Here is a 10,558-nt window from a genome sequence, read left to right as displayed (position 1 = left end):
GACTGTAGAAATTGAATAGTTACTCGACAGGTAACAATTCGTAGATATCCATAGGTCACTGGTTCAAATCCGGTTCGAAGGATCCTTTTAACAAGAAGACTAACTATCTGAAAATTCTGGTAACAATGGGTACAATTCTCATTACCTTCGATAGCTCAGTTGGTAGAGCGGTGGACTGTAGAATAAAATAAGTTACTCGACAGGTAACAATTCGTAGATATCCATAGGTCACTGGTTCAAATCCGGTTCGAAGGATTGTTTTAAAAATAAGATTGTACCTATCTAAAAATGGTACAATTCTCTGTAAAGATGTAAATGTCGAGTAATTGACAGTTAATATTTCCATGATATCAATAGGTTACTGGTTCAAAACCTTTTCATAATATTGTTATATCTATAACGTTAACCTCTTAGCGCCGAATAATGCAAATTGGCGACGTACCTTTTCTACATCAATATTTTTCGACCAATTGTCGAGTGTAGCATTCCTATCTTAAAATTTGCACGTGCTGCCTACTGTTAGTGTGACAAGAAAATATAACAGTACGTAGTTTATAGTTAATATGCTAGTTTTATATGATACAAATTAAATTTAAAATAATTAATTCTGGCGTTATAGGGTTAATTTAGGTTTATTTTTAAATGATTACTTAAAATATAATAACTATCCAAATGTTGCCAATATATTTAATGTAATGTTGGCATTGAAAATAAAAAAATTGGCAAGGAACGAAAATTGTTTATGGCCAGGAGGTTTCAAATTATGAACAACGATCGGAAATGACATGCATGTTTATATCTTAAAATTGGGTCTTCTCTATGCAATACATTCATCGATTCATGGAAATGGTTTTTCAATACAACCACTTATGTTTATGAGTTTTCTATATCATCTCTAAAACATTGCTTCGCTTGCATTTGCATAAAAATCGAATAATAAACATATTTACTGCAACAATACAAAATAAACATACATGTAAAAAAATATTATTTTAGAATATTATTACTCATATTATTGACATATAGTAAATAATTATTAATACAATAATACCTCGCATAGTCCTGGTAATTCCGGACTATTTGAAACAGACTAATCGAGGCAATATATATCGCATCGCAGAACGTCATAAAAATAAATCGTACATGAAAAAACTTGAATTAAAATTTGATTTCTTTTGAAATTTTCAAACTATTATGAATCCGGAACAATCGAAGTGAAACTACGTTAAATTTCTTATTTTTCTTCATTTTTCACTAAGTTATTTATGTCTTAAAATGTGTATTATTTAATAAATAAATAAATGTTTATTAGCACTCTCTTATAGCACTACTTTATGCAGCAGAAAAAGTTCCAATGTAAATAATCTTAAAAAAAAGTATAATTAATTATATAAAAGTAGAGCGTTCTACTTTCACCTTTAATACTGCATGTATTTAATTTTTTGTACATACAACACCTTCGATAGCTCAGTTGGTAGAGCGGTGGACTGTAGAATGCAATTCTTAAATTGATAAATTAATCAACTAATAGATTAAGCAATTAATTAGCAGTGGAAATCCATAGGTCACTGGTTCAAATCCGGTTCGAAGGATTATTTTGATATATAATTTAATTACTGACGAAGTTGGCAGTGAAAATTGCATTAAAAATAAACATGACCTTCGATAGCTCAGTTGGTAGAGCGGTGGACTGTAGAATGCAATAACACATTGTGCAATTAGTTGCATAATTAGTTAATTACGCTAAAAGTTGTGGACATCCATAGGTCACTGGTTCAAATCCGGTTCGAAGGAATTTTTTTTGAAATAGAATGTTCTACACTAATCTATTTATTTCATACTTTATTTTGTATAATTACGTAATTTCACAGAATAATTAGTTAAAATATTAAATAAGTAAACTATTCTATAATTTAATTGATATTTTCTGAAATAACTAGTAATTTCATAGAATATCGAAATTATACTCTTTAATGGGAACGTACATATTATGTAACTATTTTAAATAGTAGAAGATTGGAGCCTCAAATTTAAATGTGACACAATTCTAAAAATGGGCCCACGACAACCTTTATGTTATCATTGAAGAACCGACACTCCCGTCATCAGTTTATTAAACAAGTACGTAGGGACAACAAAAATCATTTGAATTACAATTCAAGAACACATATGGGCATCAAAATTGAATTGCGTCTTTCAAAGAATGTGTGGAAGTCAAGTAGATTATCACACTCAAAATAATGGCATATATTTCATCGGATATACACAAAACCAATTTATTATGAGTCCTATTCAAGATTAATTAAATTAAACTGAAAATAATTGAAATGTTCAATTATGAATTATTAATGTAAAACAATGCTCTGCATTAATTTCTACTTGAAATAAACAAGGCTTTAGTATTTTTTTTTATATTTCATACATTTTTTGGTCATTAATTCTTTAGATAGTTACAATAATAATCTTTAATTTAACTGTTACTTTTTTCTTTTCTTACGATAACAATAATCAAACAAAAATAATCAACTGCCACAAGGACCATTGGTTTTCCTGCCCTGTAATTTAATGGTTGTTCCTTTAAAATTTGAATGCGGAATTTTGGAATGCGCTCTTTTTTCTTAAATAATCAGTATATACCTTTGATACCTCAGTTGGTAGAGCGGTAGACTGTATAATTTTCACACAGTATAATAGCGAATCCGCACTATTCGAATTCGTGCCGAATGCTTTTACAAAATATATACATATAATATTATAATAAGACAATTTCTGATAAAGCTCCAAAATAGGTATTTCAATAAATCATTAATATATTTAGTATTAGTACAAATTATTTGATAATTTATCAATATTTAATTAATATAAACAAAATATCTTTTTATTGTCTCTATTGAAAACTTTGCAATTTCAAAGATTTTTTAGTAAAATGATGTACATAATTATTTAAACTATACATTCATCAGATTTTGTATTGCATTTTATATATGTTTAATCATATTTATTTAGTTATCGTATCATATCAAAACATACTTCTCAATTGTATTTAATTATTACTTAGTTTTTAATATTAAAATACGTTTCTGTATTGAAAAATACTGTGGCATAATGTAAATTATCAATTTTCGTTAAACAATGTTAAATTACGTCATGTAAGTAGAGCAACTTTCACGTTCGAATTAGCAAGAATTTGCTCTACATTCAATACCTTCGATAGCTCAGTTGGTAGAGCGGTGGACTGTAGAATGCAATTCTTAAATTGATGAATTAATCAAGTAATTGATTAAACAATTAATTAGCAGTAGATATCCATAGGTCACTGGTTCAAATCCGGTTCGAAGGATTCTTTTGATAAATAGTTGAAGTACCGACAAAGTTGAAATTAAGGAGTACAATTTGAATAGATATGACCTTCGATAGCTCAGCTGGTAGAGCGGTGGACTGTAGAATGCATTAGTTAATTGTGCAATTACTTCATAATTAGTTAAATAAGCTAAAAGTAGTAGACATCCATAGGTCACTGGTTCAAATCCGGTTCGAAAGATTCTTTTGATAAATAAAACATGTAAAATTACTTTAAAAATTAAATTAGTATAATTATTTTGAAAATAAAATAATAGATACAACTCCTCTACTTACCCGTTTTTCCTGTTCTAAAAGTGATAGTGTAAGTCGGAAAGCATTTAAATCGATAGATATAAAATTAATATTGATAGATTTACATGATATATTTTTTTAAATATAAATCAGATTTTGTATTTTTATATAAAATTATATAAATTAACCAACATTTTTTCGTGGCAGACATATGCATTAACTCTGACGCCACGGTACAAAAACACCAACGGAGAGCGACTATCGACCGTCACAGCCTAACAAACTACCACAAAGCGCGATACTTGACTTCTTATGACCATTCCAATTTTTGTTTGACATCTCTTCTAAGTAAATTCGATCATTTTATTTGTTCACAAATTTCTCAAATGGGAAATTTTTCTCATCAAGCAAGACGATATTTGGCAACTGGCTGCATTCGTGTAAGCGCAACAACTTCTTTGCTCTATCGGGCCTATTTTTTTTTTGCACAACGGTGAGATCTTGTCCTTTTTGGAACTTGTTGAGTTCGATTTTAAGTTTTTGTTGCATGATTATTTTCTATATGATCAGCTGAGCCATTTGTCTTCCACTGCCTTAACCTTAACTTTCCGAACCACCTCTGCCACAGATCTAGTTTTTTCCGACCACCAAAATAGCATTTTTAAGACTACTAGCTTCGTTATAACATGCTATGGTTCGAAACACGAAAGATTTATTCACATTAAGGTGTTCGTCGGCTCTAACTATAGCCACTTTTGGTTTTCAGCTCAATATTGGGCTATCACACTATTACGTTTCAAATCCATTGCTGCTAACTTTTTTTTTTTCAAAAATCTGAGATGCAAATGCTTACTCAGACTTGTAAACACTAAAATCAGCTATCATTAGGGGAAATATGGACACAACATTGCCAACGGTTCAAAAGGTATAGCAGTTAAGTTGCTTGCAGTTCAATTGGGCCACCCTGTACATCTTATTTTCTTTATTGATGGTGCTTCTCTGCAGCTGTTTTTGTTGGCAATCCTTGGAGCTAGTTTTGCAAGTGAGCTATATAATTATTTATCTGCATTATAGTAGTTTGTAGTTTATAATATTTATTTTCAATTTTATTGCATTTATTTATTTTTTTGTATTTTCTGCTTTTTGTTGATAGAATAAACGAGTATACTATTCAGAATATTTGTTTGATTTTTTTTTGGCATTAATAATATTATTATAATTATAAAAATATAGTTAAATTTGAATTAACTGAAATATGTTAAGTACTAAAATATGTTTAGTATTCAATTATTAAGTAGTTGTTAATCTTAAAAAGTTTTTGTAATGAAAAATAATGCAATACAAAGTAAATTATCTGTTTTTGTTAAACAATTTTAAGTAATCTTACGTAAGTAGAGCAACTTTCACGTTCGAATCAGCAAGAATTTGCTCTACATTCAACACCTTCGATAGCTCAGTTGGTAGAGCGGTGGACTGTAGAATGCAATTCTTAAATTGATGAATTAATCAAATAATTGATTAAACAATTAATTAGCAGTAGATATCCATAGGTCACTGGTTCAAATCCGGTTCGAAGGATTCTTTTGATAAATGGTTGAAGTACCGACAAAGTTGAAATTAAGAAGTGCAATTTGAATAGATATGACCTTCGATAGCTCAGTTGGTAGAGCGGTGGACTGTAGAAAGCATTAGTTAATTGTGCAATTACTTCATAATTAGTTAAATAAGCTAAAAGCAGTAGACATCCATAGGTCACTGGTTCAAATCCGGTTCGAAGGATTCTTTTGAAAAATAAAACATGGAAAATTACTTTAAAAATTAAATTTGTATAATTATTTTGAAAATAAAATAATAGATACAACTCCTCGACTTACACGTTTTTCTTCTTCTAAAAGTGTTAGTGTAAGTCGGAAACCACTTAAATCGATAGATATAAAAATAATATTGATAGATTTACATGATATATTTTTTTAAATATAAATCAGATTTTGTATTTTTATATAAAATTATATAAATTAATATATAAGGGTGACCCAATTGAATTACAACTTTGCCCACGGCTTCAGAGCACCTTCCAAATTTTTTCCGTGGTAGACATATGAATTAACTCTGACTCCACGATCCAAAAACACCAACAGAGAGCGACTATTGACAAACGGTAGTTGTGGTAGTGTTTTGCCAACGACTTCTTATGACCATTCCAATTTCTAAATTTTCGTTTGACATCTCTTCTAAGTAAATTCGATCATTTTATTTGTTTACGAATTTCTCAAATGGGAAATTTTTCGATTTTAATTATTTGTTGCATGATTATTTTCTATATGATCAGCTGAGCCATTTGTCTTCCACTGCCTTAACCTTAACTTTCCGAACCACCTCTGGCACAGATCTAGTTTTTTCCGACCACGAAAATAGAATTTTGTAAGACTACTAGTTCGAAACACGAAAGATTTATTCACATTAAGGTGTTCGTCGGCTCTAACAATAGCTACTTTTGATTTTCAGCTCAAATATTGGGCTATCACACTATTACGTTTGAAATCCATTGCTGATAACTTTTTTTTTCCAAAAATTTTAGATGCAAATTCTTACTCAGACTTGTAAACAATAAAATCAGCTATCATTAGGGGAAATTTGGACACATTGCCAACGGTTCAAAAGTTATAGCAGTTAAGTTGTTTGCAGTTCAATTGGGCCACCCTGTACATCTTATTTTCTTTATTGATGGTGCTTCTCTTTGTATTTTCTGCTTTTTGTTGATAGAATACACGAGTATACTATTCAGAATATTTGTTTCATTTTCTTTTGGCATTAATAATATTATTATAATTATATGAATATAGTTCAATTTGAATTAACTAAAATATGTTTAGTATTCAATTATTAAGTAGTTGTTAATCTTAAAAAAAATTTTGTAAAGAAAAATAATGCAATACAAAGTAAATTATCTGTTTTCGTTAAACAATTTTAAGTAATCTTACGTAAGTAGAGTAACTTTCACGTTCGAATCAGCAAGAATTTGCTCTACATTCAACACCTTCGATAGCTCAGTTGGTAGAGCGGTGGACTGTAGAATGCAATACTTAAATTGAAAAATTAATCAAGTAATTGATTAACAATTAATTAGCAGTAGATATCCATAGGTCACTGGTTCAAATCCGGTTCGAAGGATTCTTTTGATAAATAATTGAATTACGGTCAAAGTTGAGATCAAACAGTGCATTTTGAATAGATATGACCTTCGATAGCTAAGTTGGTATAGCGGTGGACTGTACAGTGCATTAGTTAATTGTGTAATTAGTTCTTAATTAGTTAAATAAGCTAAAAGTAGTAGACATCCATAGGTCACTGGTTCAAATCTGCTTCAAAGGTTTCTTTTGTTTTAATATAATAAAAAATGTATTTTTACATAAAAAACCTTTCATCAATGAAATCTAATTACAACTTTAATATTAGTATTGAAAATATATTTCATATATGTCTTTTTGTTGTATTTTATAGTTGTATTACATAAATGTATATAAGAAAAATTAACATAATGTATTGTACACATGGTACAAAAAGCAATTAACTACAGTTTTTCAGCCTATATAATTATATATTTCAGAATCTGTTTTGAAAGGAAATTAGCATATAGATTTTATAAAACAGAGTCTAGACTATTTTTTTGTTGTTTTAAAAGTGTTGAAAAAATACATTAAAAGAATCATTGAAAGCAAACAAAAAAGAAGTCTCAAGTGTATATTCATTGCAATTTCAAACAGGATATCTTGATACTAAAATTTACATTTTGCCCATTGCAGACAGGATATTGTAATTTCCGCAGGGGAAGTAAACATCTTTAAAATTCGCAGCACAAATTTTTCGCCTCTTCCACGATGGAAACAAATTCCATTTATCTGTTTTTCATTATCTACTTGCTCACATCACTCCTTTGAAGAGTGTTTTTCAATTGATGTTGCGCGACTCTGAACATAGATCATGTAATATTATTCTTGTAAATCGCGTATTGGAATATTAACTTCAATAACCATTCTTGCAGACTAGAGGCATCAAAGGGAGCAGGTAAAAACTCAAAGGGCCAAATCTCTTGAAAACTTTCGCAAATCTGCGTTATATACATAAAAAGCATATTGCATCCGCTCCCGTTCAATGAATATATCTTTTATTACCTCGATCTTCGCGTTTCCATCGTTACGTGACTTCAATACCTCTCGTTGAAATGAATAACACTACCATCTCCAATTCAGGAAGTTCAAATAACAAAGGAATTGACTATTAAGGATTTGACTTTACATATACTTTGATAAGTTAAGAAAAACTAGCTATGATATTTTATTTAATTCTGTTATAATTATATTCCGGGATGCGCTATTCCGATAGCTCAGTTGGTAGAGCGGTGGACTGTAGAAGTTCACCCTGTGCAGTGGAGCAGAGCGGACGTGCTTCTCTCACCGAGCTATACATACTTAAGTGTCCGGTCTCAACCGAACACACAATTTAAAAAAGGTTATCGCGTACCAATAGTAGTGAAATAGTTTTTTAAGTGACAAACAATTAAACCCCTTCCTAGGTGGATTACCACCTGTGAAAATTTCTCTGTGAAATGGCTCCACCAAGTAACCGGACGACCGGAACAGGCCCCAAAATGTTAGCATACAAATAAAGCAGACAGAGTTTTGTGGAAGCACCTCCAAAAGTCAACATATGGGATCTAAGGAATAAATCCCTACAATGAGACAAGTGATGAATACAATAGGATCGAGGGAACACGAAAATGAGGTCTCTGAAAATGAAATAAGCGACTTCTGGCAGGAGATACGCATACTCGATGGCTACAAGAAGGCCTCAAAAAGTGTGGAAACTCCGTGACAAACTCGTTGCAGCCAAAACCATAGAAAAAAAAAAACAGAATTATATCTCATAAATCATAGAACTATTGCACTTATGGCCCAAAAATGGCTGTAAACATTTCCTATGTAAATAATTATATCCATAATATTCTTAAAAGTGTAAGAAATATAAACCGATGCAAACCCAAACTAACTATGTTGAGAGATTTGTAATAAGATAAATGTTTGTGCCCTTGCAAATTGTAAATGGGTCAATAATTATGTTTGTAAATAAATTTATTATTTTTTTAATTTCAGTTAGTTACTCGACAAATAATTCTTAGATATCCATAGGTCAGTGGTTCAAATCCGGTTCGAAGGATACTTTTAATAAGAAGACTGTAAGTAACTACTTACAATTGCTTCAATTGTTCATGACTTTTGATAGCTAAGTTTGATGGACTGTAGAAATTGTATTAGTTCTTAGACAGGAAACATTTCCTAGAAATCCAAAGGTTGTTTGTTACAGTCCACCATTTTTGGGTTTTGCTACTAGTTTAATCTATTACTTTATTGTTATAAGGTAGTAAAGTTGATACATATCTAATAGTATTGCGTATAAATGGTTGAATGTGGTCTAAAAATTGGGGTAAAAAAATCCTGCATTTGATTGACGCGTTGTTTTGAAGTGAACGGTTGGACAGCTCTCGATCATCTCTTTTAAACGGTGGTTATCGGCAGTTGATTATCGCTGCATATTTCAAACAATCAAGGTAAAATTTATTATCTGACGTATTTTATATATGGATGTGACTACGCTTGGAACTTTTTTTTTTAAATGTCAAATAAAATAAATAAAAATAAAGGCCAGACGTCTCTGAGAATGGCGGTATGTTTAAATATTGAATCGAAACGAGTTTTGTAGTTTCCCGTGGGAAACGGGATTTTGTTCCACTAGTAAAAAAAGGAAGATAAGAGCGTCTAGTTGAGGGTTTTACTCTAAATCAATATTCACTTTTATATGTTCCACATTCTTCTATTCTAATAGAATATAATATTTAAGTTATTCATAAAAATTGATAAATGCTAAATTAAAAATATTAAAAAAAAAATACTGCAAGAGTTTACTCTTCCAAGTTTTAGAATTTCGAGAATGACAATCTTGTAGACAAGTTTTAGTTGGATAGCTAACGTTCTTTTAATTATCTCAACTTGTAAATATTATATACGAAAGTTAAAAATCTTTGATTTTATTAGATATTTTGTTGTATATATTGATTACTCATAGTTATTACACCGCTTTATAGTATTAATTATAATAATGTTAAATATTTAGATGTTAAGAGTTGATTAACAAAGACTAATTTGGAAAAGTCATTAAATGAAGCAAATATAAAATAACCTTAATAAAAGTTTAAGAAACAAGCAAACATAGAGATTATATCAAGGTTCCAAGAGTTATTTCCAAATCTGAAATGGATATAGGAAAGAATGCTATAAAAATAAATGGTAGCGGATACCAATCATGTAAATACATATCAAACATATGTACTGGAAATCAATCAACATGACAACAGTTTTACCCGCCCGAATGAATGAAACATTGAAATGAATAAGACTGAACCTAAGATTTCGTTAATAATCTAATATTAAGTAAATCGTGGTTAATTCCACTAATTTGTGGTAACACTCTAATTTTTATTGTGGGTTTTAAAACAAAAAGATTTTGTAAAAATAAATAAGTTTTTTTCTTGTAATATTGAATTATATACTAATGAGATTATATAGGATATCTACAAAACTTATTATACAATACATTTTCTTACATATTTCTGTTAAATTATGATGGATTACTGGAGGTTAGGTTATGTTATATGTATATTTAATTATACACGTGTTTAATGCTATAATTTGCGTTTTTACCTAACTGGGTTTTCAAATGCTTTGTTTACAGATAATCTCTATTTCTTGAGCCATATGAGAAAGGTACACACTTAATGGATATAATTAAGTTCTTTCCTCATATATTATGTAGATGATATTTTATTTTAATTAAAATGTAATATGAATTGTCTCAATCATCATCAAAGTAATAAAAACAAATGATATCAATGTAGTAAAGTATTACACAG

At 29.7% G+C, this 10,558-nt stretch overlaps 9 non-coding genes across 9 annotated transcripts in view; all 9 read left to right on the top strand.

Annotated features, from left to right (window-relative positions):
• Trnay-gua overlaps positions 1-82 on the top strand; it is a 163-nt gene extending 81 nt beyond the window's left edge. The window contains exon 2 of the tRNA in view: positions 47-82. This is a non-coding gene — a tRNA (tRNA-Tyr). The remainder of the gene's footprint in view (positions 1-46) is intronic.
• A 62-nt stretch (positions 83-144) lies between these two features.
• On the top strand, positions 145-255 carry Trnay-gua. The gene is made up of 2 exons: positions 145-181; positions 220-255. It is a non-coding gene; the product is annotated as a tRNA-Tyr (tRNA).
• Positions 256-1,456: 1,201 nt separating this feature from the next.
• On the top strand, positions 1,457-1,592 carry Trnay-gua. The gene is made up of 2 exons: positions 1,457-1,493; positions 1,557-1,592. It is a non-coding gene; the product is annotated as a tRNA-Tyr (tRNA).
• A 67-nt stretch (positions 1,593-1,659) lies between these two features.
• On the top strand, positions 1,660-1,794 carry Trnay-gua. The gene is made up of 2 exons: positions 1,660-1,696; positions 1,759-1,794. It is a non-coding gene; the product is annotated as a tRNA-Tyr (tRNA).
• Positions 1,795-3,204: 1,410 nt separating this feature from the next.
• Positions 3,205-3,340, top strand: Trnay-gua. The gene is made up of 2 exons: positions 3,205-3,241; positions 3,305-3,340. It is a non-coding gene; the product is annotated as a tRNA-Tyr (tRNA).
• Positions 3,341-3,407: 67 nt separating this feature from the next.
• Trnay-gua lies at positions 3,408-3,541 on the top strand. Its single transcript has 2 exons — positions 3,408-3,444; positions 3,506-3,541. It is a non-coding gene; the product is annotated as a tRNA-Tyr (tRNA).
• A 1,495-nt stretch (positions 3,542-5,036) lies between these two features.
• Trnay-gua lies at positions 5,037-5,172 on the top strand. Its single transcript has 2 exons — positions 5,037-5,073; positions 5,137-5,172. It is a non-coding gene; the product is annotated as a tRNA-Tyr (tRNA).
• A 67-nt stretch (positions 5,173-5,239) lies between these two features.
• Trnay-gua lies at positions 5,240-5,373 on the top strand. The gene is made up of 2 exons: positions 5,240-5,276; positions 5,338-5,373. It is a non-coding gene; the product is annotated as a tRNA-Tyr (tRNA).
• Positions 5,374-6,630: 1,257 nt separating this feature from the next.
• On the top strand, positions 6,631-6,765 carry Trnay-gua. The gene is made up of 2 exons: positions 6,631-6,667; positions 6,730-6,765. It is a non-coding gene; the product is annotated as a tRNA-Tyr (tRNA).
• The last annotated feature ends 3,793 nt before the right edge of the window (positions 6,766-10,558 follow it).

This window comes from Nicrophorus vespilloides, unplaced genomic scaffold (assembly GCF_001412225.1).
Source record: "Nicrophorus vespilloides isolate i.1.1-1 unplaced genomic scaffold, Nicve_v1.0, whole genome shotgun sequence".
Classification (NCBI taxonomy): Eukaryota; Metazoa; Arthropoda; class Insecta; order Coleoptera; family Silphidae; genus Nicrophorus; species Nicrophorus vespilloides.
The sequence above is the reverse complement of the archived record's forward strand: the minus strand, read 5'-3'. Positions and strand labels throughout refer to the sequence as shown.